At 43.8% G+C, this 15,120-nt stretch overlaps 1 non-coding gene across 1 annotated transcript; it reads left to right on the top strand.

Moving 5' to 3' along the window:
- Positions 1-5,769: 5,769 nt before the first annotated feature.
- On the top strand, positions 5,770-5,842 carry Trnaf-gaa (transfer RNA phenylalanine (anticodon GAA)). The gene has a single exon. It is a non-coding gene; the product is annotated as a tRNA-Phe (tRNA).
- The last annotated feature ends 9,278 nt before the right edge of the window (positions 5,843-15,120 follow it).

The following is a 15,120-nucleotide window of genomic DNA, read 5'->3' as shown; positions in this document are numbered from 1 at the left end:
TTTCAGTGTGTGAGACATTTGGATAACATGCTAAGTAGGGAATAAGTCGAATACTATATATACTGTGTGGGAGAAATAACAACACGTTAGCAAATTGCGGTCTTGTATTATCTTGTTGAAAGGCAGCGTTGTAGAGATCTCGAAGATAGGACACATCCACTGGCTTCAAAACGTCATAAATGCAATGGCTGCTGTCCAAATCACCGGCTTTGTGAACCAGAAGTGTCTGTGTTGTGTAGCCAATGACACTTCACTTGCGAGGTTCTGCACCTGTTTCGCATCGACGATGATAGCTCCATGCCGACAACGTACTGGACCCGTTTCGCACCAGCGATGACGGATGCATTCTGCTCAGAATCTCCAGTAATAGATATATCTGTCGTGATGGTGCTAGCAGAACTGGGATTCATTTTAGAAGACAACGTGTCAGATGTTATTGTTGGGGCACCACTGTTGGCGCGCACCCCTCTGCGTCAAGTAAGGCTCGAGAAAGTTCAGCGTGCTGACAGTCAGTAAGGCTCCATACGTTGTCACAGTGTACTTGTGGATACACATATTGCTGCAGGCAATCAAATTTCCCGACTCAAGACCCGTTGCTGGGCTGTATGATCCTCACGGCCGAATGAACAATGTGTCAGTCCTCTCATGTGCTAGCCATATGGGGCCACTGAGTATAACCATCATGAACCCATCTACATATGTACTCCGCTAGGCACGAAGCGGAGTGTGGCGGAGGGCACTAGTAGCGCCGAAGTCATATTCCCACCTCCCTTTTCCCTCTGTTTCACTCGCGGATCGCGCGAGGGAAAAACGATTGTCTGAACGCCTCAGTACGAGCTCTAATTTCCCTTATCTTTGAATGGTGATCATTGTGCGATATGAAAGAAGATCGTGACAATATATGCTCTACATCGTCGGCGAAGATCGAATTTTGGAACTTAGTGAGCAGCCCCTTCCGTTTAACACATCGTCTATCTGCAAGTGTGTTCCACTTCAAAATTTCTATGACATTTGTAGCGCTCTCGCGATGGCTAAATCTACCAGTTACGAATCTTGCCGCTCACCTTTGGACCTTCTCAATCTCTTGAATCACACCCTACTGGTAAGGGGCTGCGTACAGACGAACAATTCTCTAAGACTGGACGAACTAAGGTATTGTAAGCAATTTCCTTTGTTGAAAGTCTGCATCGCTTCAGGATTCTACCAATAAACCGCAATCTAGTGTTCGCCTTACCCGTTACTTGTGTAATGTGATCGTTCCATTTGAGATCATTTCGAATAGTCAATCCCAGATACATGACGGATGCTACCGCTTCCAGAGACTGGGCATTTATTTTGTACTCATACATTAATGGGGATTTTCGCTTCGTTATACGCAGTAGGTTACACTTACTAATATTGAGAGATAACTACCAGTCATTACAAAAACGGTTCAAATGGCTCTCAGCACTATGCGACTTAACATCTGAGGTCATCAGTCTTCTAGAATTTCGAACTACTTAACCCTAACTAACCTAAGGACATCACACACATCCATGCCCGAAGCAGGATTCGAACCTGCGACTGTAGCGGTAGCGTGGTTGCAGACTATAGCTCGGATACCCCAGCCGGCTTTGCTTGTTGCTATGGGTTTATTTATCGAGTGCCATCTTTTATTTGTAGTCCACTGTTGCTGCTTCAGTTTTTATGTTGTGATATTTTCATTTGGAGTTACTAATTGGAACCGTGCGCGCTAGGAAATGGAGTGCCAAGTGGAGAAATCGGAACATTTCCGACACATTCTTCTGTTTGAGTTTGGTATATGGTTGAAAGCAGCGGACAGTAATTGAAACATTTGCCCCGTGTATGGGGATAATGCTACTGGACAGAACACAACAGTAAAATGGTTTTGTCGTTTTAAGCAGGATCGTTTAGACGCTTGAAGATCTTTCGGGATTGATGCAGATCATTTAAATGTATTAATCCACAATAATCCACTCCAGTGTATTCGAGAAGCGGCAAATGTGATGAACTTCGATCATTCCACCATCGTGCGACGTTGCCATGCAATGAGGAAGGTTCAAAAATCAGGTGTATGGGTTCCGCATGCTCTAAGTCAAAAACACAAAAATGAGCAGGTGGCTATATGCGCATCTCCACTTGCCCATCATCAATAGGCTTCTGAACAACACTGACCATTCCTATCATGTATCTTTACTGGTGATGAGAAGTGGTATCTCAATGCTAACTTACGGAAAGTAAACGAATGACTGAGCCCAAACAAAGCAGCAACTCCTTATACAAAGGCCACAAAAGTTAATGTTATAGGTGGTGTAGACTGTGTGGGGTACTGCTTACCCGGGGTGTAACCATAACTGCCGACATTTACTGTCAACAACTGAGACGTCTTGCAGAAGCAATCCAAAAACAATGACCAGGAAGACTGCGTGAACTGACGTTACTTCACGTTAAAGCCCGCCCGTATTATGTTAGGATAACAAGAATCACTATACAGATGTTGGGCTGGGAAGTCATTCCGCACTTACATATTCATTTGATCTTGCGCCCTCAGATTTTCACTCTTTACGCTCTCTATTGAACGACCTTCTAGAGACTTCTTACCAGATGAAAATGTGCTCCGAACATGGCTCCACAATTTCGTCGCCTCAAAACCAAGTAATTTTTGCAGTCGTAGATTCTAAAAGTTACTTCAAGTGCTGGCAGAGTGCCATCTGTTGCATTTCTCCATGGATCTGTCTCATTGAGAGGCATCTTCAGTTTTGTCTCCTTCGTTTTTACTCAAGGAGGATGTACAATGTCTTTCGTTTTTCCACTGACAAAACCATTAGTATGATTTTCTGGCGGCGCAATTGGTTTCTTACACTGTCTTTACATCTTGAACCTGTTGCACTTTTTTTCATTAAAACTACGAAATTCCTGGAGCTTATGCTCGATAGGAAACTTTATTGGTCCTCTCACATGTCTGACCTGGCAGCCTAAGGTATGTGATCCCTCAGTGTCCTGCATGTCCTCAGTGCTACTTTCTGGGGTGAGATTGAACCACCTTCCTCCGTTTGTACCTGTGTGTTGTCAGTTCGAAACTACACTATGTGTGTTTCGTTTATGCAAGTGAATGTCCGTCTCTTACACTGTCTCAATACTATCCACCGTGGCATCTGTTTGGCCACCGGCACCTTTTATACTAGCCTGACTGAGAGTCTGTATGCAGAAGCTACTGAACCACGACTGTCCTTCTGCCATGACTTTCTCCTCAGCAGATAAGCATGTCATTTGTCTGCCGTGCATGGCCATCCATCGTATGCTCATCTTCGATGTCTCCTCTGATCGCCAGTTTGGGGCACATCCCTCTTCTCTGTAACCTCCTGGAGTTCGCTTTCGGCTCTTTCTCTGGCAGCTTAACTTCACGTTACCCTCAACTTTCCCAGTGGATGTGAAACCTTCACCACCTTGGCTTTGTGCACTTGTCCATGTTCACCTTGGTCTTCATTGGCTTCCTAAGAACTCTACTCCAGCCTCAATCTATCACCTTCAGTTCCACGACCTTTACATGGAACTTCATGATAGTACCTCTGTGTACACTCATGGCTCTCAGACTGACTGTGGTGTTAGATGATGATGATGATGATGATGACAACACGAGAACGACACAAACACCCACTCCCTGGGCAAAGAAAATCCCCAACCTCGCTGGGAATCAAACTGTGAAGTTGAATGTGCCTTCGTCATTGGCACCAACGTTTTTCGGTATCGGCTTCTGGAACACTTGTCAGTATTTGCTGCCGAGCTCTTTGCCCTGTATCAGGCCACGCAGTGCATCTGGAGACACAGGCTTTACAATTGTCTCTCTGTACCCTTCAAAACCTATATGTGCTGTACACTGTCCATCCCTTAGTGCAACGGGTCCAGGGAAGCTGTCACTGGCTCACTCTTGATAAAGGCAGTGTGATGTTTATGTATGTTCGTGGTCACGTAGGTATGACAGTAAACGAGGCTGCTGCCGCTTCTGCCAAGGCTGCAGTCCTCGTACGTCGGCCTGTTACTTCTTGCATTCCCTCTGATGACCTCTGGCAACAGATCGTGTCACTTTGAAACGACACTGGTCCTCCCTTCGACTTAAAACCTCCAGGTTATTGAGCCTCTCCCAGCGACTTGGATGACCTCTTCTCACCCCTCTCGACGCGAGGAGATTATTTTAGCTAGGCTGCTTATTGGGCACTGTTTTTAGCCATCGCCATTTGTTAAGTAGTGATCCCCCACCACTTTGTGCACACAGCGCTCGACTTTTGGCTGTCCGACATTTCCTGATGGAATGCCCTTTTTTAACCGCTTAGTTCCAGTTTGTGTTTGCAGTCTGGGTTACCGGCTTTTTAGCGAACGACACTTGGGCTGTCGACCGCGTTTTACTTTTTATCCGTCATAGCAATGTGGCGAATGGCGCTTAATTTTGAGTTCTGGACTACCGTTTCTCTATAGCGTATTTTGTAGACCTTTCTCCACCCCCGTGTTTTTACTATCTTCTCTATCGTTGACTGGGATAACGTGTAGTCGTTTTTCACTCCTCTCTTTGCCTTCGTATTCTACAGTTTTGACACTGTGTCCTAAAACAAAACAAAACAGATAAACATAACAGTAAACTGTGACTTCTAATGTTTACAGAATTAATACACTGGCAGAATGAAACATAATTATCGTCTTGTAATAAATTTATCATACACAAAACATCTGATCTTGACTGTTGTGAACAAGTGCTGTTAAAACTGAAATCCAACAGACATTTTTACTTAAGCTGACCTAACAGTCTCTGTTAACAGATTCGCTTCTAGAGGAGGAGGAGGAGTTGCCTACCAATGTCTTTGAAACTGTGCTTCACCTGAAACCAAGTTTTTAATGGTTGCTGGTAATACATTAAAAATGGAATATTGGACCCCTTTTTGGACCAAGACAAGTGATTTTAGGTCGTTATGTAAATGCTTATTCCTAGTATTCATACTATGTATTGAGCTATTGGTTGGTAACAGGCATATTAATTGCAACAAATTTCAAAATGCCCCTAAGCACTATGGGACTTAACATCGGAGGTCATCAGACCCCTGGACTCGGAACTACTTAAACCAGGCGACCCACAGCTCTGCTTGCATACCGGTGCTCGTCGCGCTAGAGAACACGACTTGGTTATTCGCTCGCTCGCTCAGCTCAGCAGACAAAAAGCGTTTCTGATCCTGTTAACTCGGGGCTGGGCGTCTACACACTTACGAGAAATGCATCTTCTACTGGAATCTGCTACTATGAAGTCTTACTGATTAACAGTACTACAACAAAATTTAAGATCAACGCTCGATGTAACGGCTTTTTTATAGCATTCAGTCTCTTCTGCTTCACAGTCCTCATTTCATACAAGAAGTGGTGCCTCATGCAACTAATAAACATTTTATTATTATTATTATACATATACGCGCGGTACAGTCGTAACGAATTACAAGTAGGCCTATGGAGTTCCGACCACCGTATGACTAATAAAAGAAACACTCCATAATACCGGATTCCAGCAGAAGATGCAATTCTCGTTTGTAAGCACACACATAGTTACCAGTTCATAGGTGTAGAAACGTAATTTGTCTGCTGAGTTGAGCGACCGCAGGCCTCCTTCCGTGAAGGACGCGCCGCGGCCTGCCTTTTTCGTAGGCCTCGGAGTGGTTGCTGCTTACGTCATCAAGTGCAGTTGTTAGGCGACCCCAGCGTCAGCACTGATAACAGTTGAAGGTCTCGTTGGCCGAAATAGCTCAGTTGGGAGAGCGTTAGACTGAAGATGTAAAGGTCTCTGGCTCGATCCCGGGTTTCGGCACTTTTCTTTTTTTATGCGATTCAAAACGACTACTAACCGTACCCCTCTCGCACTCCACAAAAACCGAGTGCAGCGTACGTACAAAAATGAGACCCGACACAACACAAAGCATGTAAGATGCACTTCCCTGTAAAAGATCGGGATGTGCCCTCTCTCTCTCTTTCTCGCCATTCCTCCAAAAAACATTTACTAACCTGTCACAATATAATATATTCCACTGACATCCATTAAATGTGTTTGTCTTCCAAAATGTAACACCTTCCCAGGCCATGTTTCACTGAATTGCATAATGTAATCCTGCCCGAGGCAGGATTCGAACCTCCGACCGTAGCAGCAGCGCGATTCCGGGATGAAGCGCCTAGAACCACTCGGCCACAGCGGCCGGCAACAAAATTCAATAAGGATTAAATATACCGAGAAAGAGTGGTTAGAATACCCTGTTCCACCAACAGGTTTCTCGTACTTACACCACAAATGAGTCTTATTGCACGCTTTGGTACTCTAAGAACTTTTGCTTGGTTTGCTGAGTTACCCCAGAATATAATCCCATACGATATAGTAGAATGAAAGTAAGCAAAGTATGCAAGGTTTTTTTTTCTGTTGCTTCTATGTCAACTATGTCTGACATCGTTTACACTGCAAATACTCGTAAGACTTGTTTAGAAATTCTGTATTGCACCCTTCCCAACTGAAAATATTCTGGAGCTTTAATCCCAGAAATTCAACTGTGTCAACCTCTTCGATCTGCATGTCTTCATATGTTGTACACACAATGGAATGAAATCTTTGCCGCCCGGAGTGGCCGAGTGGCTCTAGGGGCTGCAGTCGCCGGTTCGAATCCTGCCTCGGACACAGGCATGAGGGTTGGGTTGTTTGGGGGAAGAGACCAAACAGCGAGGTCATCGGTCTCATCGGATTATGGAAGGACGGAGAAGGTAGTCGGCCGTGCCCTTTCAAAGGAACCATCCCGGCATTTGCCTGGAGCGATTTAGGGAAATCACGGAAAACCTAAATCTGGATGGCCGGACGCGGGATTGAACCGTCGGCCTCCCGAATGCGAGTTCAGTGGCACAGGCATGAATGTGTGTGATGTCCTTAGGTTGGTTAGTTTTAAGTAGTTTTAAGTTCTGGGGGACTGATGACCTCAGAAGTAAGGTCCCGTAGTGCTCAGATCCATATATATATATATTTTTTATTCTCTGGCGTGTTCTTAACTGCATATAGTGGGTCTTTTCACAGTTACGGGACAGTGAATTACCTTCATACCATGTATCAATGTCAGTGAAAATTTGATTAAAAGCAATTTCTAAATCTGTACTTGACTTGCTATTTATTGCAATGTTTGTGATATCTGCAACAAAACAAACTTAGCGTTTGGCAATGTAATACGCAAGAGGTCTTTAATGTATGTAAGATAAACCAACAGTCCCAAGATGGAGCTTTGAGGTCACATAAAGTCACGTAAATAAGCTAGGCTCAACCATCAAGAAGATTTTTATTAAAGCACCTACAAGAATCCAATTATTTCGAGAGGAGCTTCCCAACGTACCACTTCCACCATAAGCCATACCTACTTGATGGGGAATGTGGCTAGAGGCCATGGAATATTACCGCGAGGATTTGGAAGACATTAAGAATATTTCTTAAATTATGGGTGGAGGCAGTGAGCATTACTTCAGCTAAACATCTTCCAAAGGACCCAACAATTCACAACGAAGTTGTGTACATAAAATTTCATTATGTATTTTTGGTCACTGTTATAAGAGCTCTAGACTCTACAATGTTCAGTCTCACGCAACTGCGATTGATGGAAGAGGTGACAGAAAAAACCAACTTGGTCACAGTTTCTATTGGTATGAAAGTTAGTGAAAAACTAAAGACAGTGCTACAAAAAAACCCATGACTAACCACCCTCTGCTCAGTGGCTGACATCTTATCACGTAAATCAACAGAACATGAGTGTGCAGTCCCATTGTGCCTAATGCCGTCATTTAAATGTGCTCTGCTGACATCTGTTGCTGTGGAACGCTCATTCTCGGCATGCAAGATGCTATTAACAGACAAGAGATACAGTTTCTCAACGGAAAAACATCTCTGCACTTAGTTAAAAATTTAAATGAATATACTGGGTGTTTGGAAATTCCTGTTACAAACTTTTAGGACTTGTACAACGGAGTGAGTAGATAATATTTTGAATAGAATCCCGTGTCCACAAACCTTCCTTTACCGTCGTACGGCAGTTTCAATTCACATTTGTAAATCATCCACATTTGCTGAGGTAAAGAGAAAACCTCAGAGGTCATTGTCATTGTCGTAGAACGGTTATGGTAAGTTTTCGGACGCGAGTTCCTATTCACTCCCCTCTACAGATCCTAGAAGTTGTAACAGACGTTTCTGAACATCCTATACAAAGATGTATCAGTTCTACATAAGATATTCAACTTGTATGACATTTGTATTGTAAAATTAACTGAATGTTGACTACAAGTGCGTCATCCACGTCTACTGATTAGCCAACCATAATGAACTTCTTGAAGTTGGTCTTCTTACAAGATAATTTTGAAGAGCGTCTAACTGATACTGTGTCGGAAGGCTGCATCTACTTTAATCTCGTGCTGATTATGGAAACAAATTATGAAATTATTAATGAACAATATAATTTTGTAAATTAATGCACGATGGAAAAAATAGCAAGAGGTTTTCACAGGTTGTGAAAAGTGGCTCAATCAGAGTTTGGGAAGTGTTACACTGTTGAAAACGTTAACTTTCTTTAAAGTGACACGCTCTGAACAATGAATGTAATAGTTTCGTCGAATTGCGTGACTTCAAAATTGATCTTGATGGTCATTCAAGTAATCGATGTCTTCAAGCGAACTTTTAACATTACGTAGCCGAACTGCTAAAGAATATCTGTAGCCCATCGAATTTTATCAAGTTGACGTGTTATTGTTTTCACTCGCAGCGAAAGGCTATTGTTACCCAACGAAAAAAGTTTATTAGAAAGCTCATCTAAGCAGATAAAGCAGTCCAGTCCCTAAACACGGTAATTTAAATTATCAGAAAGAATCTTCGAGAAATTTTAATTAAATGTCGGTATCTCTGAAAGAAGTGTACTATGCTTATCATGTCCTGAATGTACGAGCATGTCTCTGTAACTAATTCAAGACAGAGGGGCTTTCGATTATTGAGGCTGTACGGTATTTACGTAGAGAGTACATAACCAGTGGAAGATAGTATCACGACTAGCAAAGGGACAGACCACCTCAGGTGGGATCCTCACTACCAGCGTTCCCCATCCTCCACCATGCCGTCCGTGCAGGTGCGTGCTTCACCTCATACCCATTGTCCATTACAGCCTCGTACTGGCTAAATTATTCATTTCTAACAGACGGTAGTCGGTCCATCATCTCAGAATACTCGGTATAGTCTCCTCTACCCTCCGTATAGCTTTGGTCCGAAACGTTTGGAGCAGTGCATATTAAGAGAAGAATATCTGGGATGAGGTCAGATACAAGTATGTTGAAATGTCGGAAAGAGCAACACTGAAATGGATGCGGTAAGATAACCTCTACAGAACTACCCTACAGTCCCGTGTTTTCAACAGGTAGATGAGGTTAATTGTGTTTCTGTATCAGTGATCTATATACTCTGTGTGTCTAGAACTCTGGGCCCGAAGCATAAAAGTGCTGTACGTCTACAATTTGCACCATCCAAACCGTTGTATTTGGGTAAAAACTTACGATCGGTCTGTGCGAGATCAAGGATTATTCACATACTTTTAGTTGTAGACATTGTCCCACTGTAAAAGTGTATGAAGCAAGGAATTACCAAAGCAGCACAAGATTCAAAATCTTCATTCGACGATACCCCACAACTCTGAATAATTCATCCCGTAACACATGCTAGAGAATTTAACAGTCTCACTTGTGATTTAGTTCCAGCAAATGGTAGCAGGCAATTTTAGTTTTCGAGAAATTGTTCACATTTTTTATCTGTAGAATGTACTTTATGTGCAAAATTGTCAAGTATTTGCAATACTATTCAAAAACTCCATTATCTCCTAACCTTACAACATGAATTTTTGTTGTAAGAAACCTGCATATACTTTTCTTGAGGATACGATATTTAATATGTTGTTGAGAGAAACACGTAGTTCGACTTACATAAGTACTCCTATGACAGAGACACTGAGTGGCGACATAAATGCTGGCAGGAAACGCGTTGTTTTAAATACTTGGTGTGCATAAATTCCAGTCATCACCACTGTTAAAAGAAAGTAATCTGTTACTCAGGCTAGCATCCTAATTTTTAAGCGATTGCTCACAAAATTTATAAATATTTTACATTGTTCATAGGCCATCCAACCTCTGCAGGCGATTTCTAATCGTTCTTGTGAGGGTTAACATAAACTGGATCTGCGAGCCATTGAACTCAGTGATTTAAATTGGCGATTTGTCTGGTAATAAATATGCAACCAGTTCGTTTTTTACAATTTATTCAATCATGAACATGCTCTCAAGGCTCTGCAGGCTCATCATCAAATGGAGGTGTTGTAAGAACATTATGTTGTGGACGAAGTGTAGCTAGATGCTGTGCTGGTGCTGCTGGCGGAAATGACGGAAATTTAGTAATCGGTGACGAATTATCTCGAGATCGACCTTGGTGATCACCGTGGTGAGCACAGTGATCACCAAGATCAACCTCAAAATCATGAATGAAGAGGTGACATCTGAACTGAACAACACCTGACTTAGAAGCCCAAAAAACCAAATGCATCAATAATGACCTTTTCTCATTTACCTCGAGCGTGCTTTTACTGACTCCGTCTGCACCATAAATTCTCCCCACCACAAGGTAGAGCTACCGAATTCCCATCCTCAGTAGCACAACTACCAAAAGCGTCTCCATTACAGTGATCACCTTACTGCAGACTGTAAAAATCCACCGACATGTCCACGTAGCAAAGCCTCTCATGTTCTTGAACGGTGCAATACTCTTGCTTTCCTTACTACCAGCAATAAATGCAACACCTGCAACATCTGCATGTCTCACACCCCACCTACTTAGCAATTTGCAAAGACAAATAGCCTACCAAATGTGAACGAAATGTTTCAATCAGTCCCATAGATAACCCCATTCAGCCCAACTATTCCCTCAGACCACCTCCTGCTGCTGAAGATATCATAAAATTCTTGACAGTTGTACTTCAAGCCATCGAGCCATCCATGCTTCCAAAACCTATTAAATAATTGCAGGTTGAACCACACACAACTTCTGCCTCCACTGCTTCTACCTCACCATTTACAACCGTTCCATCTAAATAAGTAACCATTAAAATACCTTGGACTAAAACTGGATTGCCAACTAACATCGAAACCCCATATACTAACCATTCAACAGAGAGCCCATAATAGAGTATATTACCACCGGCCTCAGTGGCCGAGCGGTTCTAGGCCCTTCAGTCTGATACCACGAGGCTGTTCTGGTCGCAGGTTCGAATCCTGCCTTGGGCATGGATGTGTGTGATATCCTTAGGTCAGTTAGGTTTACGTAGTTCTAAGTTTAGGGGGCTGATGAACTCAGCCGTTAAGTCCCAAAGTGCTTAGAGCCATTTGAACCATTTTTTAGACTATTACTAGCTGGCTGATCTTAGGAATTGCACTCCTCCGATATTCTACACATGTAAAAAACCTTGATCCAATCCATCGTCTCCTACGCAGATTTCACATGGATGTCCACCCACTCTCATTTTTTCAGCCCCTCCAAATCCTTGAATGCCATGCAGTCCACCTTACTGTCTGCATCCATTTCCTCTCCTCCATGTGCCTCCTCCACCACCTCGTCAACCTTCCACCTCTGCGTGTACTACACTATCTGCATAGTTGATTCCAGTAACCATAATATTTCCTATCTGATCACCAACCCTGGTACTCATCTCCTGTACCACTGCTTCTTCAACTGACTCTTCTCTCCGAAAATGAACTGCGCTCCAATTTCTATCCACCCTGCTAACTATAACTTTAGAGACACCACCTATGAGCTTATATGTTTACACTCACACTTCCCCCTGCAGAAATCCAACATATAATCTTCCCAAAACCTTTTTATGCCACACAGGTCCTTCAGGTCAGTAGTGAAAGTGCAGTATTCCTTTTTAATGAATGTTGCCATAGTTTTTATTGTCTTTTAAATGTGTGTTTTGTCTTTTTATCTTTAGCTGTTAGAATGTTTATCTTCTCCTTCACATGTATAAACTGAATGCTTTTAGTCAATTGTGTTAGTATGTTTGGGTTAATCTGAGGAACTACTATAGGAACTTTAATACGTTTTTACCTATAGACAGAATGATTTTTGAGGAATGTTTGTGTTCATAATATGTAAAAATGTCATGGAAATTACCCGAAGTGTGGTGAATTGGATTCAGCCCTCGTGAGGCAAACTGAGGACCTACTTGAACGAGAAGTCCATGTTTGTATCCAATGACGCCTATGGGGTGAGGATGATACAGTGGCCTGTCAGTACAGTTCGGCCTTCATGGCCTGTTCCGGCGGAGTTTAGTTTAGTTTAGCGGTGAGTCAGAGTCACCATCTGCTGTGAAAATGATGCCATTATCATTCTCTACTGAATAGCAGTAATCACAATGCAAACTGTACCTATGTTGCTGGGGGTGCCGGTCTGATCTTCAACACTGCCTGCAGTGGCGACGCTTGTGCGCTCGCTGCAGGTGTGTAACCTATACTTTTTCCCATTCTGTGGTTAGCATATTTTGTGCTGCCTGCACGTCATCGATTATGTCGGTACAGACAGAAAGTTGTCCAGTACAGACAGAAAGTTGTAAGACTTGCGCTATGGCTCTGAGCCACGAAACTATTGTTACCAGATTGTATACACCTACATATATCTTCTTCCCCTTTACTTTTATAGGTTAAGATCCCCCATCGCGTTTTCCTCTCTGATTGTGAAGACTAACTTCAGGAACCACTTCAGGGAATTATGCATGGATTTCACTAACAGATTAATTCAGGCCGCACCAGGCATCACGATATTGATTAGTTCCCATTATTGCCACAAGATGTCATTCAAAATACCAGTAATATATGGAACAATAACAGTAATATATGGAACACACAACACTTGTGCCTCCTGAGAAATTTTGAAGCCCACGCTGCCACTGGTGTCACACTCTGCACTTGTGAGTGGTTGCTCGAATATTCAGAGCGGCAGGCAGCAGCGGAAAAGTTTGACGCCGCCAGACAGCGACGCTACGCCTGACGCAAACTGCCACTGGGCTGTCTCCATGGCAACCTTGCTGCTCCCATTAAGTTTTCGGCACGGAATTCTCCTTTGGGAAATGGCCGTCAATCATCGCGTGGAAGTGTTTGACGAGCACGAACTGCAGTATAAAATACGAAGTGCCCTGCTGCAAAGGGAGACTCTGTGAAACACCTGTTGCTTGCTGCTGCTGCTAACATTTCCGCGCAGAATACTCCAGTGGGATCTGACGCTAACACAGTGTATTCCCACGAAACGATTCGATTAACAAATTCGTAATGTCGGTCCTCGGTGTGACGTCTGACACTGACTGAAACTACAAGAACAACAACAAAGTGCCCAGACGGACCCGAGGGATCCATTTATTCAGGGTTGTGTACGCGCACATAGTCTGTAGTCGTCGCGCAGAATCTGCCTGTTGACTGCCGGCCGCCGCGCACCCAAGCTGGTGCGGACGCAGGCGCGACACCGGCGGCTGGGCCTCCGCCTCCCGCGCCGCAGCTCCCAACTGCTGCTGGAGGCGGACGAGGAGCTGCTGGGGGCGGCGGGGGCGGCGAACCGGCCTCGAAGACCCGCGCGTAGTTTCCGCCTGCGGTAGCGCCGCCGCGGCCTCCACCTGGTGCGCGGAGCCTCGCCGCTGCTGGAGGATGAACTGCGGGGGGCGGCGGCGGGCCGGCCACGACGACGCTGACGTCGCTTCCCCTCCCGGTGCGGCGCCTCTGAAGCGCTGCGGGCTGGGGGTGCGGCGGCGAGCGGAGGGGCCGCCGTCTCCTGCGAGACGAGGACAACGTTTTGTGACGTCACGACAGTTGATGATATATTGAGGCAAATGGAAATGTAAGGTAAATTTCTACTCTAGATGGGAATGTTGTTGTTAAAGTGCTTCACTGATGGCGAAGTCCTATTTGTGCAGGTTTTTTCAAATATGCCAGCTGTTTTAATATACAATTATTAGGCTCTTTAAGAGGTCATTGACTCTAGCTTCTTAATTCTGGACATAGACTGCCAACATCACGAAACAATTGAAAAAGGAAAAGAAAACCGAGTATGTCTCATTCTCTTATTCACTGACGGGATTTTGTGGCAGATTTCACACAACGCCTCAGTGTCAATAAATCTGAATAAATCCGTTTAAATGTGAGGAAAATGTAGACTGCCTTGTTGACATCTTTCAAATAACAGGGGAATGTTGTTAAACATCGCGGTATCAGACAGTCTCCGTGGCATAGTGATCCTTAGTGGGCAGCAGAAGTGTTTAACATAGAAGAGCGTTCCTGGAGCCACACAATAGCAAATATGGACGTGTGGGGAAACGCATTGTCCTGCTGGATTTGCCCAAGTCCGTCGGAGTGCACAATAGATATGAATAAATGCAGAGAAATGTAGTTGGAGTATGTATGTAATATTTTGGTTACGTGAGGGGGGGGGGGGGTTTAGGCGGCTGAAGAAACGAATGCCTTCACCACTGTAATCTGTAATCTGCTGTGGACAAAACCTACCTAGAATATAAGGCTAACAGTTAAGACTAAACTATACGGAGTTAGTAAGACTCACCCCTACTGACTGCATTAGCTCCTCCTCCATCATCCGGCAGTACATCTTGAAACACTCTTGCAGAAACAGCTCACGTTCCTGTAGACGAAGGACTGTATCAGCTACATACTAACCAGCATCTAACTGTGCTTCTAGATTTAATGTTAACAGGTTTTATGGCATCATTATCCGTTGTGAACGAATTGTAACTAGCACACGCGCCGTAAGTTTCTGTGACTATCAGTTACGGTACAAGTCCAGAGAGGTAGTGATACTCACGTCTGATGACTCTATAGACAGCTCATCCGCCAGTCCACTGTAGACTGCGTAGAACTCCTGCACAAACTTCTGCCACTCCTGCAAAGAAAAGGGTTTATTAGTTACATAGCAGCCAACACCTGACTCTGAATGTAGATTTAACATGGGAAAATTCTCTTAAAACTGAACTATGTCGATATTAAGAACACGTGTTT

Source organism: Schistocerca gregaria, chromosome 6 (genome assembly GCF_023897955.1).
Source record: "Schistocerca gregaria isolate iqSchGreg1 chromosome 6, iqSchGreg1.2, whole genome shotgun sequence".
Taxonomy (NCBI): Eukaryota; Metazoa; Arthropoda; class Insecta; order Orthoptera; family Acrididae; genus Schistocerca; species Schistocerca gregaria.
This window is presented reverse-complemented; position numbering and strand designations above follow the sequence as displayed.